This window comes from Amblyomma maculatum, chromosome 8 (assembly GCF_055883805.1).
Source record: "Amblyomma maculatum isolate TAMU_Amacu chromosome 8, ASM5588380v1, whole genome shotgun sequence".
Classification (NCBI taxonomy): Eukaryota; Metazoa; Arthropoda; class Arachnida; order Ixodida; family Ixodidae; genus Amblyomma; species Amblyomma maculatum.
In genome coordinates this window covers 4,335,061-4,344,648 of record NC_139351.1, presented here as the reverse complement: position 1 = coordinate 4,344,648, position 9,588 = coordinate 4,335,061, and positions in this window count along the sequence as shown.

The window sequence follows — 9,588 nt, the reverse complement described above, 5'->3', positions numbered from 1 at the left end:
GGGGGAGTTACTAGTTGAGTTTGCAGATCGCAATAACTCAAGAATCATGAATACCTTCTTCGGCAAACGGAAGAACCGGAAATGGACATGGAGAAGTCCTAACGGGGAGACTAAAAATGAAATTGAGTTCATACGTTGTTCAACCCCCGCCATTACGCAAGATGTAGAGGTACTAATCGGGAAAATGCGATGCAGTGACCACAGGAAGGTGAGGTTATTAATTAGCCTAAATCTGAAAAAGGAACGCAACAGATTAGTAAGAAAGAAACCCATCAACGAATTAGCGGTGAGGGGGAGGGCAGAAGAGTTCAGGATCTCGCTACAGAATAGATATTCAGCTTTAACCGAGGATGGCGACATTACCCTAGAAGCAATGAACAACAATTTCACAGATATCATTACTGACTGTGCGGTAGAAGCAGGCGGTAGGATAGTTAGAGAGGATACCGGCAAGCTGTCTAAGGAGACGAAATTTTTAATGAAGAAACGCCAGAGTATGAAAGCTGTCAATTATACAGACCAGATAGAATTGGCCGAGGTATCAAAGCTATTCAATAAGCGGAAGGTGGCCGATGTATAACATGGAGAAAATTGAGCATGCTATAAAGAACGAGGGAAGACTTAAAGCGGTAAAGAAGAAATTGGGCATAGGAAAAAACAAGATATATGCGCTAAGGACAAGGCGGGCAACGTCATCACTAATATGGACAAGATAGTCAAAGTAGCAGAGGAGTTCTATACAGATCTCTACAAGTAGCCAAAGTAGTCAGGACCGTTATGAGATTGACGGTAGGGAAGAACAGTCAGACGTTCCACCAGTGACGAAGGACGACGTCAAGAAAGCATTAGAAACTATGAAAAGGGGGAAATCAGCTGGAGAGGATCAGATAACTACAGATTTGCGGAAGGACGGGAGGGATATTGTGAGAGAAAAACTGGTCACCATGTATACGCAGTGCCTGGTGTCATTGATGGTACCGAAACCATGGAAGAATGCAAACATTATCCTCATTCATAAGAAAGGGGACGCTAAGGACCTTAAAAATTACAGACCAATCAGCTTACTGTCTGTTACGTATAAGATATTTACTAAGGTAATCGCTAATAGAATCAGGACAACCTTAGACTGCAATCAAGCACATGATCAAGCAGGTTTTCGGAAACGGCACTCTGCTATCGATCATTTCCATACCATCAACCAGGTGATAGAAAAATGCTCGGAATATAACCAGCCCTTATACATAGCATTCATTGATTACGAAAACGCATTTGACTCAGTACAAACCTCGGCCGTGATGCAGGAATTGCAAAACCAAGGGGTAGAAGCCGTACGTGTAAGTGCTGGAAGATATACATAGTGGCTGGTCAGCAACCATAGTTATGCATTAAGAAAGTAACAAAATTCCCATAAAGGTGTTAGGCAAAGATACACGATCTCCTCAGTACTATTCACAACTTGCTTAGAGGAAAAGTATTCAGAGAATTGGAATGGGAGCAGTTTATTTTATTTATTTATTTAAGCATACTGTAAGTCTTGCTTGGCTCTTGCAGGAGTGGGCGAACTAATGGGACTGTTATACAAAATTCAAAGCATCAGAAACACACAAAAAATGGGAGACATATACGCACTGCAAAACTATAATGGACATTCGATTTGTCGCATATGAAGCACTCAAAAGAACCGCGAAGCGACACAATAAAAGAACACGTTAGACAATAGGTACTAATAAAATAAAATATTACTGAACACTCGCAGTGAATAAAGAAGGAAATTTAAGGAACGATTTTTTGTTTACACCATTTGCTTCTCAAAAAATGACTCGACGTTTTTAAGAAAAATATCAAGGGAGATATCGTTAACAAATTCATTTGGCAGCCTATTGCATTCTTCAATAGCTGAAGGAAAAAACGGAAATTTGTATGCTTCGCATCGAGCTGGGATGGGTCTGATGCAGGGATAAGGGTACATGGAGAATACCTCAGTAATCTGCGATTTGCTGATGACATTGCCTTGCTAAGTAATTCGGGGGATGAACTGTAAATAATGATTGATGACCTAGACAGGAAAAGTAGAAAGGTAGGCTTGAAAACCAATATGCAGAAGACTAAGGTAATGTTCAAAAGCCTCGGGAAGGAACAGCAGTTTACGTTAGGTAGCGAAATACTGGAAGTAGTCGGCGAATATGTCTACTTAGGACAGGTAGTAACAGCAGATTCGCGGACCAAGAAAACGAAATGACAAGAAGAATAACATTGGGATGGAGCGCATTTGGCAAGCACTCGCAGGTTATGACTGGCAGCTTAGCGGTATCGCTCAGGAGGGAGGTATACAACAGTTGCATCTTATCTGTACTCACCTATGGGGCTGAAACGTGGAGGCTAACCAAGAGGGTTCTACTTAAGTTGATGACAACGCAGAGGGCTATGGAACGAAAAATGGTTGGGGTAACATTAAGAGATAGGAAGCGTGTAGAGTGGGTCAGAGAAATAACTGAAGTTACTGACATTCTAGTGGAAATCAAGAAGAAGGAATGGGCATGGGCAGGACATGTAGTGCGAAGAGAGGATAACCGATGGTCGCTTAGGGTAACAAACTGGATTTAAAGGGAAGGAAAGCGGAGCAGGGGGCGGCAGAAAGTTAGTTGGGCGGATGAGGTTAGGAAGTTTGCAGGGGTCAAGTGGATGTAGCTATAGCACAGAACCGGGTTAAGTGGAGAAATATGGGAGAGGCCTTCGCCCTGAAGTTGGTATAGTCAGGCTGATGATGATGAATCGGGTTCTTTTTATGTGATATTTGCATCGAAACTGTTTTTTCAGTCTTAAGAACCATGAAAAACTGACTGCACCAATCAAGAACATTTTCAAGACACCGGTAAATTTCATTTTGATAGTTGGTACACGTAATTTCTTGATGCTGTCCTAGCTGCAACAGCCGTCTAATCTTTAGCAGTCTCATTGGCATAAATAAAAAGCAACAAGGGTCCGAGCACAGACCCCTGCGGAATACCAGATGAGAACCCTTAGCTCATCAGAATTCACACATGCGCATTGAACATAGTGCGTGAATATAACCTATTTCTGCATGCAATACGCCGTTCCTCCTCGCAAGTACGCTGCCGTCTGGAAAAGCAGCGGGCATGGGAGACAACCCGAGCTAGCGATGATTGCGTAAGAGCTCCGTCGATTTTGTTGCCTGAAAAAGAGCTGCAGGGCATATCTTGGCAGGCAGGCAGGCAGGCAGGCAGGCAGGCAGGCAGGCAGGCAGGCAGGCAGGCAGGCAGGCAGGCAGGCAGGCAGGCAGGCAGGCAGGCAGGCAGGCAGGCAGGCAGGCAGGCAGGCAGGCAGGCAGGCAGGCAGGCAGGCAGGCAGGCAGGCAGGCAGGCAGGCAGGCAGGCAGGCAGGCAGGCAGGCAGGCAGGCAGGCAGGCAGGCAGGCAGGCAGGCAGGCAGGCAGGCAGGCAGGCAGGCAGGCAGGCAGGCAGGCAGGCAGGCAGGCAGGCAGGCAGGCAGGCAGGCAGGCAGGCAGGCAGGCAGGCAGGCAGGCAGGCAGGCAGGCAGGCAGGCAGGCAGGCAGGCAGGCAGGCAGGCAGGCAGGCAGGCAGGCAGGCAGGCAGGCAGGCAGGCAGGCAGGCAGGCAGGCAGGCAGGCAGGCAGGCAGGCAGGCAGGCAGGCAGGCAGGCAGGCAGGCAGGCAGGCAGGCAGGCAGGCAGGCAGGCAGGCAGGCAGGCAGGCAGGCAGGCAGGCAGGCAGGCAGGCAGGCAGGCAGGCAGGCAGGCAGGCAGGCAGGCAGGCAGGCAGGCAGGCAGGCAGGCAGGCAGGCAGGCAGGCAGGCAGGCAGGCAGGCAGGCAGGCAGGCAGGCAGGCAGGCAGGCAGGCAGGCAGGCAGGCAGGCAGGCAGGCAGGCAGGCAGGCAGGCAGGCAGGCAGGCAGGCAGGCAGGCAGGCAGGCAGGCAGGCAGGCAGGCAGGCAGGCAGGCAGGCAGGCAGGCAGGCAGGCAGGCAGGCAGGCAGGCAGGCAGGCAGGCAGGCAGGCAGGCAGGCAGGCAGGCAGGCAGGCAGGCAGGCAGGCAGGCAGGCAGGCAGGCAGGCAGGCAGGCAGGCAGGCAGGCAGGCAGGCAGGCAGGCAGGCAGGCAGGCAGGCAGGCAGGCAGGCAGGCAGGCAGGCAGGCAGGCAGGCAGGCAGGCAGGCAGGCAGGCAGGCAGGCAGGCAGGCAGGCAGGCAGGCAGGCAGGCAGGCAGGCAGGCAGGCAGGCAGGCAGGCAGGCAGGCAGGCAGGCAGGCAGGCAGGCAGGCAGGCAGGCAGGCAGGCAGGCAGGCAGGCAGGCAGGCAGGCAGGCAGGCAGGCAGGCAGGCAGGCAGGCAGGCAGGCAGGCAGGCAGGCAGGCAGGCAGGCAGGCAGGCAGGCAGGCAGGCAGGCAGGCAGGCAGGCAGGCAGGCAGGCAGGCAGGCAGGCAGGCAGGCAGGCAGGCAGGCAGGCAGGCAGGCAGGCAGGCAGGCAGGCAGGCAGGCAGGCAGGCAGGCAGGCAGGCAGGCAGGCAGGCAGGCAGGCAGGCAGGCAGGCAGGCAGGCAGGCAGGCAGGCAGGCAGGCAGGCAGGCAGGCAGGCAGGCAGGCAGGCAGGCAGGCAGGCAGGCAGGCAGGCAGGCAGGCAGGCAGGCAGGCAGGCAGGCAGGCAGGCAGGCAGGCAGGCAGGCAGGCAGGCAGGCAGGCAGGCAGGCAGGCAGGCAGGCAGGCAGGCAGGCAGGCAGGCAGGCAGGCAGGCAGGCAGGCAGGCAGGCAGGCAGGCAGGCAGGCAGGCAGGCAGGCAGGCAGGCAGGCAGGCAGGCAGGCAGGCAGGCAGGCAGGCAGGCAGGCAGGCAGGCAGGCAGGCAGGCAGGCAGGCAGGCAGGCAGGCAGGCAGGCAGGCAGGCAGGCAGGCAGGCAGGCAGGCAGGCAGGCAGGCAGGCAGGCAGGCAGGCAGGCAGGCAGGCAGGCAGGCAGGCAGGCAGGCAGGCAGGCAGGCAGGCAGGCAGGCAGGCAGGCAGGCAGGCAGGCAGGCAGGCAGGCAGGCAGGCAGGCAGGCAGGCAGGCAGGCAGGCAGGCAGGCAGGCAGGCAGGCAGGCAGGCAGGCAGGCAGGCAGGCAGGCAGGCAGGCAGGCAGGCAGGCAGGCAGGCAGGCAGGCAGGCAGGCAGGCAGGCAGGCAGGCAGGCAGGCAGGCAGGCAGGCAGGCAGGCAGGCAGGCAGGCAGGCAGGCAGGCAGGCAGGCAGGCAGGCAGGCAGGCAGGCAGGCAGGCAGGCAGGCAGGCAGGCAGGCAGGCAGGCAGGCAGGCAGGCAGGCAGGCAGGCAGGCAGGCAGGCAGGCAGGCAGGCAGGCAGGCAGGCAGGCAGGCAGGCAGGCAGGCAGGCAGGCAGGCAGGCAGGCAGGCAGGCAGGCAGGCAGGCAGGCAGGCAGGCAGGCAGGCAGGCAGGCAGGCAGGCAGGCAGGCAGGCAGGCAGGCAGGCAGGCAGGCAGGCAGGCAGGCAGGCAGGCAGGCAGGCAGGCAGGCAGGCAGGCAGGCAGGCAGGCAGGCAGGCAGGCAGGCAGGCAGGCAGGCAGGCAGGCAGGCAGGCAGGCAGGCAGGCAGGCAGGCAGGCAGGCAGGCAGGCAGGCAGGCAGGCAGGCAGGCAGGCAGGCAGGCAGGCAGGCAGGCAGGCAGGCAGGCAGGCAGGCAGGCAGGCAGGCAGGCAGGCAGGCAGGCAGGCAGGCAGGCAGGCAGGCAGGCAGGCAGGCAGGCAGGCAGGCAGGCAGGCAGGCAGGCAGGCAGGCAGGCAGGCAGGCAGGCAGGCAGGCAGGCAGGCAGGCAGGCAGGCAGGCAGGCAGGCAGGCAGGCAGGCAGGCAGGCAGGCAGGCAGGCAGGCAGGCAGGCAGGCAGGCAGGCAGGCAGGCAGGCAGGCAGGCAGGCAGGCAGGCAGGCAGGCAGGCAGGCAGGCGGCAGGTGGATGGATGGATGGATGGATGGATGGATGGATGGATGGATGGATGGATGGATGGATGGATGGATGGATGGATGGATGGATGGATCGAGTTGTTAAATTACAGGCGTGTTGTAGATTGCTTCTCCCAGCTAAAGCGCGGAATCCGCGCAGCTCGAATTTCGCACAGGAATGGCATTTTATCGTTAGTATTTTTATTACCAAATTTGCTTTGGGTACTTGCCTGATTCGATCAAAGTCGGATGTTCAATCGTATACGACGGAGGCGATACAAGACGAGCCGCTGCCCCAGCGATGGCACCGGCATCCTCACCCTCGGACACGTACGGAACAACTAACTTCTCCTTCCGACGCGTATGTAAGTTTGTTACTTCTACGGCACTCTTTGAAAATCCCACCGCATATGCGTACGACGTGAATTTCACCTCACCGCATATCCCTGCAATAGTGATCCATGTCTACCACGTGCGATTCAAATAGACGGACTCCATGCATTAGCGGTCTTTCTCACATGACTCTTGAGCTATTTTTTATTAACCCCCGCAGAGAGCCAGATCTCTATTGAAAGTGTACGCCTTTTGAGCGTTAGAAAAATACGCTCTTCTCCGGTGAAGTTCTCTATATAAATAAATTCTCTAAATATAAAATTCTCTATATAAATAAATGGACACTGGGCTCTGAGGTAGTGGCTTTTTGTAACTCACAAGGAAAAACCAAGCGAAATATTTCCGAAAGAGAACAAAGGTTTTGAAGTGACCCGTTAACGTCTCCTTGAAGTCCATGGTTCCATCGCGGTCTTTACTTATTTTTGTAGAGCTGAGGGGGAGGAGGGGGAGGAGGGGGATAGGGAGGGGGAATTACGAACACTTGAATGCGGCTGATATTGCCTAATGTCTTGCCAGCGCGCGACCACATACCGGGAGAGCGGATATTTATTACGCAAATTAAATACCTCTGATACGAAGGCGACGTCCGATTAGTGCGGGTGACTGGCATGCTGCTTCTTTTTTTTTGTACAGTGTCGACGCCATCTTTTTATGCGTGTGCGCATGAACAGTCTCCGCTGTGCATTTGCTTCCCGTTGCTTCGCCAGAGGTGCAGGTGATAAAAAGCTCCATAGCAGTTGCGAGATATTTGAAAAACAAAAGTGACAATTTCTGAGCGACATGTAAGCTCCTCTTTCTCGTGCCCAAAATGTCGCTATTTTGTTCTCGAAGTATTTAGCCGTTTATTACACCGCACTTAAGGAAGACGTCCGGAAAGCGTCTCTTTATCTGTTTCGATCAACGTTTTCGTTTTTAAGCCTCGTTGAAAGAACGTTATTCACGCCAAAGGCCAAAGTATTCCAATTATTGCAGGAGAGGCTCTGAGATATTCTCCTTCGACATCACGGTTTGAAAGATCCCTAAATTAGAGGACAGACCAGAGCAAAGTGCTAAAATGTAATTACGAGCGTGAAAAAGCAATTACCTCTTAATTACAGCATGCCGTCTGTTCAGAATGTGAGATGGCTTGTGACGTTCTTGAGTCTTTTGTTTTATTAAAGAGTTGTATTCTTATTTCATTTTAGAATTCCAGTGTTTTACAAAAAATAGTTGGCAGGTACACGGTAGGGAGCAACGAAGACGTATAGCGAAGAAATGTAACGTGGTGCTAAGCTTCCCAATGCGGAAAATGAAGCAGTTCAACGCTGAGGGAAACAATGCAGCGCTTTGATACTGAGCTTCCTTCTTGCGATATATCACTAGGCTGTCGCCGCTGAAGGGCTGTGTGCACCTTAAGCACGAGTGACAGGCTCTTGCGGCTCTGTATAGCGACGGACAGAAGGGAAAAGAAGTTTGCGGGTGCCACTTTTGCATTTCCCGCTGACTAACTGAAGCCAAGTTAAACACGTCGCCACTTGCGCTGCCTAACTGAGTTCGGCCTGTAGTGGTTCCTCTCCATGCAGTAGTGCTCAGAGGTATAAGGGAGCTAGTTTGCGACGCCATTTGTTATCTATCCCCGTGGGCCTGAATTCTGACGCCACGTGAACTGGGAATGACAAAGCCGAATGTTAGGCTGCAATTTTGTTTATTATAAGCGAATGAATACGGAGTCGAAGCCCTACAGTTAGCACCAGGCATCCATTTCATCAATTTCTTCTCTTCATGCCTGTAATTAAGGGTCGATGGTAATTTTGTCAGACGTAATTAATGTTACACATGAAAAGAGAAATATCTGCACAGGTGACCAGTGCAGTCAGGAAAATACCGTGACGTAAACGACAGATGTATCCTGGAAGGGTATTCCAGGAACCAGATGGCGTAGAGCTACCTTATGTACAATGTGAACCGCATTCATGGTTAAAGTCAGGGCACCGTGTAGCCGCGGAAAACTGTGGAAGCTCGCAAAGTCCAGAAATAGTGTTTTTCTTTTTGTTTTTTGTTTTTTGCGTAACAGAGGTCAGTTCGTTACTGCAAATAACACCGATTCTTCATCATGTTCCTAACTTCAGAAGTACCGGTACTGGGACCAATATTGTCTCTAATATACATCAATGATCTACCTAACTATATTAACTCTACAATTAGGAATTTCGCAGATGATTGCTTAATTTACCGAGTAATCAGTTCTATTTCAGACCCACCCATACTTCAGCGTGACTTAAATAGGGTATCTAGTTGGTGTAACCGTTGGCACATGACACTAAATACTAATAAAAGTAACATTATGCGCATTTCACATCTGACTGCTACTGTTAATTCTATATAGTCGCAACCAAATCTCAGGCTCGGTGCTGGAACACGTAACCACGCATAAATATTTAGGCTTTCCTATAGCTGCTAACCTATTATGGCATATCTATTATATTATTAACAATGCTAACCGCACGCTTGGTTATTTGCGTCGTAACTTTTCTATGGTTCCATCTTCTTTAAAGCTACTACTCTAGAAATCTCTTGTGCGATCAAAGTTAGAATACGCGTGCTCTGTGTGAGAAACTCTAACCAACCAATTAGAATCACTACAGAATCGTAGCGCTCGTTTTATTTTGTCTAACTTCTCCCGCACTGCTAGAGTAACTGCAATGAAAAACACTTGGAACCTGCCTAGCCTTTCTCTACGTAGAAGACTCTCGCGAATCCTAGCATTTCACAAGAGTTACTATCACGCTCACCAGTTAAAAGGGGACCTTATTTCAGAGCCATATCACCTCGCACAGATCATCGTCATAAGGCACGCATTCCTTACTGCCGGACAAATGCATATTTTAGCTCTTTTGTGCCGAAGACGGCCAGTGATTGGAACCACCTGCCCACCTTGGTGGCTGGTATTTCTGACACGTGTTTATTTAAAACTGCCGCTGAAAACTGTGTGTTTGAGTAATCGGCCTTGTTATTTAATCTGCTCTTGTATTTTGTGCACGTTTAGCTTTCTTTGTTGTTTGTTGTTGTTTTATTACATTCTTTATTTTGTTGCGTTATGACCTTGTTTTTATTGCACTCCCTTCTGTATCGTCTCCCGGGGCCTTGAAGGTATTGTAGTAAATAAATAAATAAATAAATAAATAAATAAATAAATAAATAAATAAATAAATAAATAAATAAATAAATAAATAAATAAGGTCATCTGGTAGTTCGAATCAAAAAGACAATGTG